This window comes from Gallus gallus, chromosome Z (genome assembly GCF_016699485.2).
Source record: "Gallus gallus isolate bGalGal1 chromosome Z, bGalGal1.mat.broiler.GRCg7b, whole genome shotgun sequence".
In the NCBI taxonomy this organism is placed as follows: Eukaryota; Metazoa; Chordata; class Aves; order Galliformes; family Phasianidae; genus Gallus; species Gallus gallus.
In genome coordinates, this window is record NC_052572.1 from 59,564,138 (window position 1) to 59,578,427 (window position 14,290).

General features: G+C 36.0%; 1 long non-coding RNA gene across 1 annotated transcript in view; it reads right to left on the bottom strand.

The window, feature by feature from the left end:
• Positions 1-1,450: 1,450 nt before the first annotated feature.
• LOC121108483 overlaps positions 1,451-14,290 on the bottom strand; it is a 36,135-nt gene continuing 23,295 nt past the window's right edge. Inside the window, exons 3-6 of the long non-coding RNA XR_005843020.2 lie at positions 8,005-8,307; positions 5,132-7,236; positions 4,891-5,030; positions 1,451-2,093 (exon numbers count right to left, since the gene is read on the bottom strand). This is a non-coding gene — a long non-coding RNA (uncharacterized LOC121108483). The remainder of the gene's footprint in view (positions 2,094-4,890; positions 5,031-5,131; positions 7,237-8,004; positions 8,308-14,290) is intronic.

A 14,290-nucleotide genomic window follows, 5' to 3' on the forward strand; every position in this document is an offset into this window, starting at 1 on the left:
CCATATGAACTGTTTTCAGTTGTTTTCCTCTTAATACTAATTTCTGTTTGGCTCATTTCTAGGAGCCTATTTCTAAAGTTTAACTCTGTTTCTCTATATTTTACGTTTTATGTGACCTTTCACCTTTCACTTTGAGCTATTGTGTCGGATTTCACATCTTTAATTCTTCTGAGCACTGATTCACACATCTAAATTTCCAGCAAATTGTAGGCTTAAAATGCATTGTTCCTATCAGAAGAGAAACTTTGCTTTTATGAAGTGTGAACAGCTGTATGAAATACTGACTTAATGTTAGAATTAACATCATGAACAAATGTTCAGGGCTGTTTTTTTTTTTTTTTTTTTTTAATTTTAAGATTCTAAGCTGCACTATCCAAAGTCTGACTAGCAACAAAAACCAAAGGAGAAAAAAGAAATTAAGTGAAGCTTATATCTTCATGCAACAGGAAAATGTCAAGCATTAACATCCAGTTATTATTTTGTACAAAAGTATGGGAAATAATTCAACAAAGTACTATTTTTTAGAAGAGTATGCAACATATTTGCTATTTTAAAATTATTATTTTACTTAGTCCACTAATCATCAGGTGCCAGATAGAAACTATCAGCACTAGGAAATAAAGTTCCCGAGGGTGCCTTTCAGGAGAAAAGTCACAGTGTATGTTAGGACTGTGGAAGCACATTGCTCTTTGCAGAGGGAATGCATATGAACTGCTTTCAGCCTCTGAGACATCTTTATATGAAAATAAACACAAGGAACATCTTAATCTCAAGTGGAAAAAATGACACTGTAGAAAAGTTTTAGAAAAGTTGTTTGTTTTCTTTTTTTCTTTTTTCCTCTCTCCTGTCTTCGAGAGAAGAGAACTATCTTTCCTATTTAATGTGGAGCTAGTGCTCCTGCGGTGCTAATTGTATCTCTGGCTAGTTCTCATGTACTTGCTCCTTTAATGCTCTTCTTAAATATGTTCTTAGCCAAATAACTTTATGTGGAAGGGCTAAAGGAATTATCTCTATGAAACTTTGTAAAATAATGTGGCTATGCAGGGAGAAAATATAATTAAGAGGATGTAGCAATGCTGTTGTTTTCATGGGCAAGCAGTGGAATGGAAACAAAATGTTTGCTGGAGCTTTGGGACATTTGGTTAAGCAGAAACTACGTGCTATAGGATACAACTGCAGATAGCTGCTTGACATATGTTTGTGTTGGTGGTAAACCCACGGAGAAATGCATCCAGCTACATTGCTCTTATTAGTACATTGGAAACATCTTGAAATGATTATTACAGGAAATAATCGTTTAAATACAGTGTTCCTTTTATATTTTCTGTGGAGTTACATGCTCAATAAAATAAAAATAGTTATTATTTCTAAGTGAACAAGCCTGCAAACAGGAAATTAGTGAGGGATGAACTTCTTCCTACAAACAAGTCCATATATTGTAACCAGAATGGAAACTACTGCTAAAAGAAGAAAAACTGCATCATGTGACACACAATATTTAATAAATTTTACATTCAATACTGATTTATATACAAGTAATGTTTCATGCAAAATATTCAATTGGCTGGTGAAAAGTCCTGGTTTTAAAACAGACTGTATTAAGTGATCTCTAATCCTTGCAGAAAATATTAGGTAAGTGAATATACATGTATGTTAAACATTACATACATATGCATTTAATAATGTATAAAAAAAGGAAACATCAATATTTTTCTGTGTCCTCTGACTACCACAGGAATATTTATAGATTATTACAGACTATGAGTAGGGTCCATTAAGAAAATTTGAAGCCATTTTTGCCACATTTATCTATATTTGCGATAAATAAGTAACATATAAAAGTCAGTCCTGGCAAAATTTGTAAAGGGATACATATTTTGCATGTGATTTGATGTTACTTACAGAATTTCAAGGTGGCCCCTCTTCCTAGAAGCATACGTTTATAATTTACGTTCACATGGGAATGCACTGAACTTTGAGATGAGACATGGAATTACTCTTCTTAGGATAATTATTAGGGTCTTGTCAGTGCATTGCAGAATATCAATTTTTCTAAGATTTTTTAAGGTAACATTCTCTTCACAGTCCAGTTTCTAGAAGAAAACAAAACTGGTGTAAGGAGATACCTTAAGTGAGAAGAAGGAAAGAATAAGTAGAAAAGGTTTCTTAAACTGCTATAGTAAAATGTGGCTTTTCTAGTGTTAGAACTATTTTAATTTTAGAAGACATCATAAATATCTACGATGTAGTGTAGATAAGAAGAGAGAAATTCATACTTTGGGGAGCATCACTCACTAACCTGAATCTGCCAGGACCAACTTCAGCTACCCGTACATAAGAGATAGCTAAAATTGGAGAAATCATATCCCACTTGAAAGTATGGATCATCATAAATATTTAAGATTCGTGTTTTTGCTATTTTTTTTTCTTTGAGGCTTTTCCAGGAATGGCACATTTGACAGCTAAGTTTGAGCCCTCATGGACCCCAAACCTGGCAATGTTAGGAAATTTCTTTAGAAGAATCCTCTGATATTTATCATCTAAATATTTGGCTACCTTTTTTTTTTTTTTTTTTTTTTTTTCTTTTTTTTTTCTTTTTTTTTTCCCTCAGAAGATGGTGTTAGGAACTAAGCTCCTTATGCTGAAAAAAAAAATAAATTGTATACAAAATATTTTTTTCCAGAAAATTGAGATTGCATTTTGATCACACAATAGATTGATTTTGCAAAATAATATTCTATAGATGGACAAGCGAGGCAACCAGATGTGCTCTCACTTTTCTCCTAAAACATAAGATCCTTCAAAATGGCATGTTATCTAAAAGCATAAATAAACTCTAGAAACAACATTAGAAAAAAATATGCTCTCATTCTTTAATTTTATACACAGCCAAAAACCTCTACTGAAGAATGATATCTCTCAGTGTCTGAGGGTTATTGCTTCTGTACTCTATTCTCCAACCTGGCTCTTTGTAATATCTTCAAGCATTCATGGGTGTTCCTCTTCAAATTATAGTATTTCACTATATAATGATAATTATGTCTTACATCTGTTTCAGATGCCTTAGCTTGCCATTCTTTTGTTTTTCCTGACATTTTTTCACCACTGGATTTGATTCTGAAATTATCTCTACCATACATCTCCAAAAAACAGCTCTGACTAGGAAACAGACAGGTTTTGCAATACTTGTACTATCTCAGTTCTCTGTATAATTGTATTTTTTCAGATCTCTTTCCCAGAGAAAAGTGCTTAGCATATTAGTTTCACTGAGTGGTCTCACCTGTCTTATATTCTATATTATTAATCCATTTTGGATTAAGATACACTTGTTTAACCACAAATTTGGGTTTTGCCACAAAGATGGAAAAAAACATGTTTATTTCAGTGTATGGGTCTATCTCGTTTACGAGCAAATGAACGTTCATTTCAGCATAGTTTTTTTTTTTGTTCTCTGATTCCATTTAGCACAAATAATGGCAGGTCAGCCATTCCCTGTGGAAGACCAGATCTTGCTCCAGTTACTTTGGTGATTACATGTGTTGCTTGTGATTTGTTTCCCGAAGAATAAATTTTGGGAATCTGTGAGAGTTTTGAGTTTGGATAACCTCTTCTATTCTACATAAGTCGTTCTCTTTTGCCACTTCTCCTTAACCAGGTGATTCTTTCCATAATACTATCAGGCCAGATAGTTTTGGTGTGTGATTTTATATTGCCATGTCCATCCGAAGAGCTGGTACACCTTTGCATTCTGGAAGACCTCTCTGCATTGTGCACAAGGACAAAGCTGAGTTCACAGGTTTTGCATTAGGCAATTAGTAAGGTGACTACAAAGGCAGATGTGCACACACATCCTCTAACACTTTTGGACAAGGCTTATTGTAGTGACAGATCATTCTGGATTATCTTTTTATGTGCAGATTACATGAGAAGGAGAAGAGCACTTGTTACAGAGGTGTGTTCGTTTATACAGGTTGTTGCCCTCTGTTAGTCTTTATCAGTGGAAAAGCTGCAGGCAGCAAAAACAGGATAGCCTGTGACTACATTTGACTTTTACTTGAGAAGAACCTTATACCATTTTCAGAAAGAATGTCATCTCAAACTGATGGAGGAAATTTTCCTTGGGCAGATGATGTATAGTAATTTTTGGAGCAGATAATAAATATCCTCTCTTACAAATGCATTCCATTTTATTAGCTAGATCAATATTGCTGTAATTTCTAGCCATTAGCATCTCATTGCTGCATAGTACATAAAAATATTTACATTAACACTGATCAAAATTGCAACAGCATGTATTAAAATATGAATGACATATAATCAGAATTTTCTGTTTCTACTGCCTCCAGTTATTTGTGACCCCAGATATGAAGTTCAAGTTTACACTTAATAGCACAATTATGTAAATCTGTAATTCTAACACTGAATTACAGCTGGTAATGATCAATAATTATATTTATGTATGATGTGAAGTTAATACTGCCACCATAGATTAATGTAAACAACAAAATTATTTCTGCAGTCAAGAGCTAACAAATCATCATAAACAAAGAGAACTAAAACAATCTCTTCGGAGCTTAATTCCCCCAGTGTAGTAAACAGATTTTTTATTTCCAGTGAATGTAAAAGCACTGATTAAAGAAAAGACATTTCTACAAAAATTGCACAATGGCCGTATCTATTAGTACAGCTTTCTTAAAGGAATCTTTCAAACAGAGTTTGATAGAAAGAAAAATGTCTCCAAAGAAATCTGGATAATAATTTTGCTGGAAGAGTTCTGGGGGAAAATAAACCCTGAGGACAAAAACTAGCAGATTAAAACAAAAACAGAGGGAAGGATAATCAAACACATCCAATATTTCATAACTTTAAAGCTCTTCAGAGTTCACTTACCTGTAATATTGCCGCTTGCTGGAGAAGACAATGGGGAGATGTGTGATAAGATGGAGCAGTCCTTGGAGAAACCAGGAGCTGGCTGGAGGTGGTTGTTCTGGAGAAGGCTCAGCTTGGTGTGCTCACATGTAGCGCTACTCCTTCAAAAAAACCCCAAACCACAGCTACAGTAAGGACTTTTTTTTTTTTTTTGTCAAATGCACCTGTCTTCATGTTCTTCCATCTTGTCTCAGATACTTACTGTTTGCTTACAGCAGTTTCTGCACCAGATTTAGTCCACCGCCAAGGTGAGAATGTATGTGATTCAATAGAAAGGCAGTTCTTTCACAGTGTTGGTTCACTATTTACCTTACAGGAAACATTAAAACTGTTAAAATTAAATTAGGCCACGCTCAACTCTTGGTGTAGGAAGCTTACATCGGCATAATAGTGATGCAGAAATGGACTCTGCAGTTACAGAACTGTTTGTGGAGCTGAAGCATGCATGGCCTAGCCTTTGACAGGCAGCTCTTCTACCTCCTATCAGCAGCACGTGTTCCAAAAGCAGGCATCACAGGTTAGGGATCATCTAATGGCAGCTTTAGCCGAACTCCCATATTAACATATTGAGGCTTGAAATAATCATAAAATTGTGAGTTCAGCAGGAAACTTGAACTGCAGAGCTGTACAAGAACTACAGTTGAGTGTAAAGTGTACATTACTTAGTAATATTTTTAGTTAGGTTTTTGTAAACACATGGGAAGAAAGAGAGGAACATATTGTTATGATAGTTCCTTAAAAAAAGTTTCAGCAGTAAGTAATTACAAACTTTTTAAAAAGACATAAAATTTGTTTTTTCTTTTTTTAGTAGCCTTCTTGTTGGCACTTGAACAATGGAAGACAGCTGCCAGGTTTATTGGTTTCTGGTTTGTAGTCACAGTGAGGGTGGAGGGTTGGCTCACAACATTTCATTTCATTTCATTTTTTAAGCAGTTAATTTCTGCAAGCTGTTTCAGAGATAACAAGATTAATATTGGGTAGGAGGCTAAACACCTCTCATAGCAGGGAAAACAGTTGGGAGAAAGTAGGGTGAGCTGGAATCATTTCGTTATTACATATTTTTAAAGTGATGGCCTTTCTTTTCATACTTCCTTTCACACTGCTTCCCATCTATCTTGAATATTTCCATTTAAATTAGCTTTCTGACTAGGAGAGCTCTTGCTAAATAAATAGCAAAACATTAAAAACATTTAGGTACACCATAAAATCAAATGGAGGATCTAAAGAAACAGAAAACAAAACCAATGGAAACACTCTTAAGCCTAAATCAGATCTTGCAACAACATCAAACCTAATCCAGAGAATTTAGAATAAATTTAAAGCAGGCTAGAAGTTTATAAAAAGGGCATATTGAGGGGAAAAAAAGTCCTGAGAACAAGGCTCTTTGAGGCTTGAGGTTATTGATTTCAGAAATTACTGAGATAGTTCTGATGACATTTTTCTCCTGAGTATTTTGTGCCAAGGGCAAATTCTGGTTCTGAACTGTGAAACTATGCCCAGACCCCTGAGTTTTGCTATATCACATATCTGTGATACGGAGTGCACAGCAAGTAGGCAGACCAACAGTGATACCCCATTGTTAGATGGGAGACTGGAAGAAAATTAGCAGTAATGACCACATTCTTCCAAACAGAACAGGAAAGGTAGGTCCTGAATGATGCATGCAAAGTGAATCACAGCACAGAAATTTGGAGATGTGGGTAGAACATGATCTTCAAGTGTATAAGGCTGAGGTCTCATCACTTGTACCACCAGGCTCCACAATGTACTTCAGCAACTCTGGCTGTCCCAGTTTTCTTTCTTCAAAACATGGAGCCTCACTCTTTCCAAATCAGATCCCAAGTCCATATCTGTAGCCAGTGCTGTAACTGGTAAACCCTTCTGCTAAAACAGAGGTAAGGACTACACTGAAGCTGGCAAACATGGTAGACCTGCTAAAGTTCCAGACATTTTTCATTCACTTAGTGGCTACAGAAGAAACAACAAAACTAGTTGTGATGAACACTTTATAAAAGAGGCTGTACTCGCAGCTGAGAATGAATCTGCAGGAAATTTTCCAGAAATATCTGAAAAGTCTTCTGAATTTGATTTAAGTGCATAGTAATCTCAATAGAGAAAATACATGAGGTATACAACATACTAAAGCAACAAAGAGGATCAAGTAATTACACTCAGAAATTGAAACAATAATCAGACTGCCTCAAAGGATGAATTGGATGTGGGTTTCATGCAGGATACTTGCCCAGCTTATTTCAGAGTAATGGCTGATGCTGAAACCTTCTCTCCAGTCCACACTCAACCTGAAAACTATGTCAAAAGAAGGAGCCTGTGAAAATATTTATTTGGGAATCTTTTTGTCCCATAAAATCTTTTTTTTTTTTTTTTTTTTTTTTTTTTTTTTTTTGTTTTTGTACTATGTTAAGGTATCTCAGAGCTGTAGCTAATTGTATCAATGTCAAGAGTCAGTAATGCTAGACACATTAACTACATGAAAGTTTAAGACACTTAGAGCATCCAGGAAGGATTTATTTTGACCAACGTTTAACAAAAAGCACCCAATGGCTTTGCCTGGATCACTGTAAATCACAGATTTCTCTCTACACCCCATAATATTCTCCAAATGCCTCTTTGGAGGTTCTTCATGCTGCAGGAATTATTCATAATTTGGGATGGAACAACAGTTTGCATTTATTTAGTGCTCTTCATGTGGTGAAACAAAGAAGGCTGGTTAGAAAATATGTATATGTTTCAGCATGAAGGCTTTTATCAATGTATCTGAAGTAAAAAATTAAAAATACCTTTACTGAGTACAGAACTTAGAAAACATTCTCAGAAATATGTTAATACAGCAACAAACATAAGATAATGGAAACACCATTTTAATTTAAGCCAGATGCTGATAGGTGGTAGTTAAAGAACTTAAGTCACATTTACCACAGTAGAAAATAATGTGGATCATGACACAAAGCATAAGTGCACATACTACAATTTTTTTTTCCCCATCTTTGTGACAAATTTGGAAACAGATATAAAAAACTTGTAAAGATGCAGAACAAGTATTCGAAAGTATCATACCTGAGGGGTAGCCAGAGGCAAAGAGCAAAGTCATAGTTTTCAGTTCTCCATTATTGGTCTGATTTGATCATTTAACAGTTGTGGGGGATGTGCTTCTGTGCAGAAGTGTCATATTTGTGAATGACACCTTGCTATCAAATCCTTCAAAATGAAGAGTCAAAAATATCCTTCCACTGCTTTGCCTAAAAACACAGATTGCCGCTGTGATGATGAAATGGCTGTCATGCTGCAAGCTTTGACCAAAATAAGTATGTATTAGAAATTCTTTGGAGGAACGTAGCGACTCTTCTTTTAATTATCCTCCTAAAAGACATGAAATTTCTGATGTAAAAGAAATTCAAAGCACTGATATTATGGTTATATGAGCGATTTCTCAGGGTTCGCTTTGTCAAATAGAGGATCAGAGCAAACAATTATAGCATATAATTATTATTTATAATTTATATGCTTATATATATTATAAGCATATTATAATATAACATATTATATTTATCATAATTATTATTTAACAATTAAATCATTATATAATAATATATCATAATATGTATAATATTATTAATATTATATATTATTAATACGATATCATTAATATAATAGATATTAATATCATTATATATATAATATATATAAAATAATTTATAATCATTATACTCAAGAAATAAAAAAGCAGAAAGACAGCTATGCTTTACTACAACTGAGTACAGAAAGACCTTGTAGAAAGTGTCAGCTCGCCAGCCAATTGCTTGTGGCTAAACTATGAAAACAAAACTGCAGTTAAAACTAGTTTGACTCCAGCAATAATGGCTTCATTAAGATAATGACAGCTCCTAAACAGATGCAGCAAATGTATTATGGCAGGACAGCAAGGTCACTTTATATGTCCAATGCATGTGAGCAGGTAGAAACACAAGATGGAAGCAATTAGAAATTTGCCCAGGCCTTGGTTAAAAACAAACAAACAAACAAAAAAGCTAACCAAAGCAGTTTAAAAACAAAACAACAACAAACACCAAAAAACAGCTGTGTGTTCAAGAGGTATTAGCAGTGCAACCCAAAACCTATTTTAAAATTGGTAAGTACAGTCAAAGCACAACTGAAATACTGTTTGAGAGAGAATCAGCAGGTACTTTGAGGAGTGAGAGCCACAGGGGAAGGTGTCAAAACAGACCAAACACTGCAGAGAAATCAAAACCCTCCATGTGGAGTGATTTAGTGGAGGCAAAAGGTCTACCTCCATCTCCCTGTAGATCTACATGGGGCCAATTCACAACTTGTGCTGAGGACTGATGTACTACAAGGCCAGGCGAGGCTGCACTGTATCCTTACAGAACCTGGTGCTGAGTCTAGAAGCCGACCTCACCCTCTGAGGAATGGCTTCATAGCTCAGGTATGATGAAACCTACAGTGGTTACTGGCATTCATTTCTGTCTACCCAAACTTTTTTATTACAGTTTCCGCACAGTAATACAATGCAGTGCACAAGATATTATTAATGTATAGAGACTGAAATATGTGCTCAATTTAGTGCATGTTTGGCATGCCTTTCCCTAAACATTTTTTTTTTTTTTTGAGTTATGACATTGATTTTGAATGGAGCTCAGAGTAAAATTTATCAGAACCCTATTGTTTGTTCTTCAACCTTCCCGACTTGTTTATACACACAGGCTGCCTCTGCACTGCACAGAGGAGCCAAACACTGGCTGTGTACTTGGGTGGATTTCTTTGCAACAGTATTTGCTGTACGCTTGCTTTGTACTGAGCCTTCTTTCTTCCTCTGCTCCATGCTTCCTGAACTTTAACACAGAGTTTTCTTCTCTCAGATCCTTGTGACCAGATGTGCTCACCTAAAAAGTTGCCACAAGTCTTAGGAATTCTCCATTAAGCCACTGCATTGCACTGATTGGCTACAATTTTGTTAGAATATCTTTAAAAAACACATTTCCAACAAGGAGTTAAAACCTTCTCCTGTGCTGCACTATTTCACTGTCTTTTAGCTGGCATTCAACAGCCAGAGTCCTATGGTCAAGAAAGGGGCTGAACTAATGGTCATATCCAAAACAGGCATGTACCCAGGGCTGGGGCTGATTGTAATAGTAAGAATATTTGAGAAGAAAGCAGAAAAACAAGCCAATCTGTAGTAGTCAACATCTGAATGCAACTAGCTATTTAGTAAATGCCATGGGGTGCTAACATTTGTCTAATGACACTCTGGAAACAACAGAGAATTTACTAAGAAATATTTTGATATCACTCTTTAAAATCCACAGTTAGCACCTATTATCACTTGTAAAGTACCACCTACCAGCACTGCTAAATTCACATTTTACTCTCAATACCAAGTAGTGTGTAGTGGTTATACATAAAACAGAACAAGATATCCATTTGATTCTTTTAAAATACAAATTTAAATCTTGAGTAATCTTTCCTAAAACACACACCCACTGTCCAATGCAATTCACATCAGTGTCTGATATTTCTACAGCAGCATTGATATCATCACTTACAAGCTGTCAAACAGTCAAAGTACAGTCAAAGTGACTGGGAAGGAAAAATCAACGGGAAAAATTATACATTTTCAGCACTGTGATAAAGACCCAGTAACAAAAAGTATGTATTTATTACTTCAAAAACAACCACTGATTACTTTGTTTTGCTTACTTCGGTTTTCTAAAGCTCAGGCTTTAGAAAAGGCCCTTCGGAGGCCTCAGGTTTTCCATTTGCTCTAATTCCCCTACATTGAAAACCTGGAAAATAAGATTTATCATAGAAATGCTCTTATAAAGAATTGTTTTTTTTTTTTTTTCCTTTAGCTTTGCCATAGACCTCTCTCAACCCAGTCAATGGTCAAACAGGCTGGTGGTCAAACCGAAGCATTAAAAAGCCCACAGGTGTTATTAAAATATGTTAACTTAATTTACAAGTAAGCAGGCAAACCTTTATGTTACTCTTCTTTTTACATTTGTTATCATTAGGAGATGTAACTGCATTATCTAGATGACCACTTCTTGAAGAGTAAAATTCCTAGATACAAATCTTCCTATTGCTTCCCTCATAGCACTACAGGTTGGCAAAAACATTTGTGCTTTTAAAAAAGGAGTTCTGTTTTATACTTACACTTTACTGAATGCACCAGTAAACTACCATAAAGCTTCATTTCAAGGTCACTTGAAAACAAGCCCACATTGAATAGAAATATTAAAAAATATAATTTTACATGGTTAATTGCCTTGAAAATTCCTTTTTGGCATGCCTTCTCCTTGTTCACTAATATAAAGCAACTCTGTGATTCTGTCTGTCAGTTGCTGCTGTCTTCCAAACAGCATCCCTTGATAAATAACCAATAATTGATGATCTCACCTTGATTACCTGCAAGCGGAAATCACTGACACTACTGGACTCTGATACAATCAATGCTTAGTTAGTATTCTCTAGGAGGCTGAGTTTGTGAGTCATCTCATGTGATGATCTTCAGCAACTCTTAATATGAAACAAGAACCTTCACTTCTCATCCACTTCTAATCCCCATATTGTTCATTTCCTAAAGAGTACTGTGAAGGTAGTCTGAAGTATAGAGATAATTTAACATTCATATCAAGTTGAAATGACTTTTTCCAAGGTTAAGCCGAAATCAGGAACTACACAAATATCAGAAGGACCAAAGAAAATGGAAAAAAAAAGATTTTGAAAAGTACACCATCTGTATATTTGAACTCAAAATAATGTATATTCAAAAAATTGGAGAGAAAGTACATTTCTATCCACCACTGACTAAAAGACGATGTGTCATTATACTAGACATCTGTCCGTTCCTGAAGATTTATATATTTGGGCCTCCTGTTCTCACTACAACATGTTATATTCAGAAATAAAATTATTTACTGTAAAAATTTCGAAGGACTGAAGTTACTGCATAAATCTTAACAGCTCAGTTGGGCACTAATGCACTACTAGAGCTCTCTGGAAGGAATATTAATCTAGGAGCATGCACTTAAAGATTTTTAAAAGGTGTAGAAATGTTACTCATAGCACTTATGCCTAGTGATAGGGATCATACATACCCTTTGAGAATGACTGTGTCTTTTACATGAGTTGGACTCATATGGTGCTGAAGCCAAAACAATGACCCAGCTTCATCAAGGAGTTAGCATGGAAGCAGTCACATTCAAAACCAAGCAAAATTCGTTACAAATACACAGGGTACCAGGAGTGTTATGCATGCTATATCTAAAAGAAAATCAAAACTCTGGTGATTAGAACAGTTTGAATCCCAAGTACAATTAAAAATATTCAATTTGCCTTTGTAAGTTGCAGGTGAAAAGGAAGTTTGAAAAACATGATAGAAAAAGAATAGAGTAAGAATATAATAAGAATAATGCATACAGATGTGTGTACTCAACTGCACACAATAGTAGTTAAGGCCAGGAAAGTCTGTATTCATTCCTCACATAAATAGAGCAGCTTTGACACTGGAGGCAAGAGACTGCATGCTTTTGATTGCCTGATGCAGGAAAAAGCACTGAATAAATTGAGAGGGAATAAAAAGTGAGATACTGTGTAGAAACAAGGATGTTGTGTTTTTGATGCCAGCCCCTTTCTAAAGCAAGGATGTTCCTACTCAGGAGAAGACAATCTTATCATACAAAATATTTGACGATTATTTAGCTACATTTTTAAGTCTTAATCTGCAGTACAATACACACGATTACTCATACTACACAAACATATTGTATTGCAAATGACTAAATAACAGATTAAATAGTTCCATTAGCCTGTCCCATTCCATCATGCGGCAAGATTAAAAGGTTTTATCTCAGTCATATCCAGAGCAACAGATCAGTGTTGGTTGCGTGGACTTGTTCTACTGGCTTGTAAAGCAGGAAGATGAAACACAACACAAGGAGAGAGATTTTATTCCAACAAAAACGTCTTTGAGAACAGCAGAGAAAAATACTAGCCAAAATAAACGAACTTCTTCAGCATGCTCTGGAATACTTTTCTTTTACTGAAATCATGCCCACCAAGTGTGCAAACCTTCACATACAATAAGGAAACTCACAACTTCTATCAGAAATCCCTCCACTGTACAAATTCCCAGCAAAGAACAAAGACAATTCTGTCTTGGTGTCCTTGGAAACAAGGTATTGCTCTGGGTGCAAATAGCTGAAATGGAGTATGTGGGGTTGGTGAAAACAAAGAGATTGAAATAATTAGTTTTTATAGTAAAATATTTTACATTGATGCTCAGCTGCATAAAATGTTTGAAAAGTTTATTTACTATAATTGTCTCTTCCTCTTTCTCTCACATATACACCCACAATATGCACAGCCATGTTTGTTTAAAATATCTTGATGTATTTCACTGTATGGGCTGAAATTCAAGGTGTTGTTCATCCACTAAGAGGGTCATCTTGTCATAGAATGAAATCAGGTTTGTCTAATAGGATCTACCATTCATAAACCCACGTTGACTGGGCCTGATCCCCCGGTTGACTTTTAACTGGTCCACGATGGCTCCCAAGATTATCTGTTCCATAACCTTCCACAGCACCGAGGTGAGACTGATAGGTCTGTAGCTACCAGGATCATCCTTCTGGCTCTTTGTGAAGATGAGCGTCACATTTGCTAGTCTCCAGTCTGCTGGGACATTCCCAGTTAGCCAGGACTGCCGAAGGAAGATGGAGAGTGGTTTGGCAATCACATCTGCCAATTTCCTCAGTACTCTAGGGTGCAATCCATTCAGTCCCGTGGACTTGTGAGCATCCAGCTTCCAGAGTAGGTCCAAAACCATCTCATCATGGATTATGCAGGGCCTATACTATTCCCCATCCCTATCTACCAGCACAGAGGCTGTGTTCCAAGGGAGTAACAAGACTGATGCAAAGAAGGCATTAAGTACCTCAGCCTTATCCTGATCCCTGGTCACCAAGCTGCACTCGGCATCCAACCAGGGATGGAGATTCTCCCTAGCCCTCCTCTTGCTGTTGATGTATTTATAGAAATATTTATTTTTTTTCTTTACCTTAGTAGCCATGTTTAGTTCTAGCTAGGCTTTGGCTCTTCTAATTTTCTCCCTGCACAGCTTCACTACATACCTGTAATCATTATGAGTAGTTTGCACACTCTTCCAGAGACCATAAACTTTCCTTTTACTCTTGAGTTCCAGCCAAAGGCCCCTGTTCAGCCAGGCCAGCCTCCTTGCCCATTGGCTCATCTTCCATGACTTGGCTCCCGCACCCCTAAAATAACTTCCTTAAAGTATTCCCAGCCTTCCTGGGCTCCCATGCTC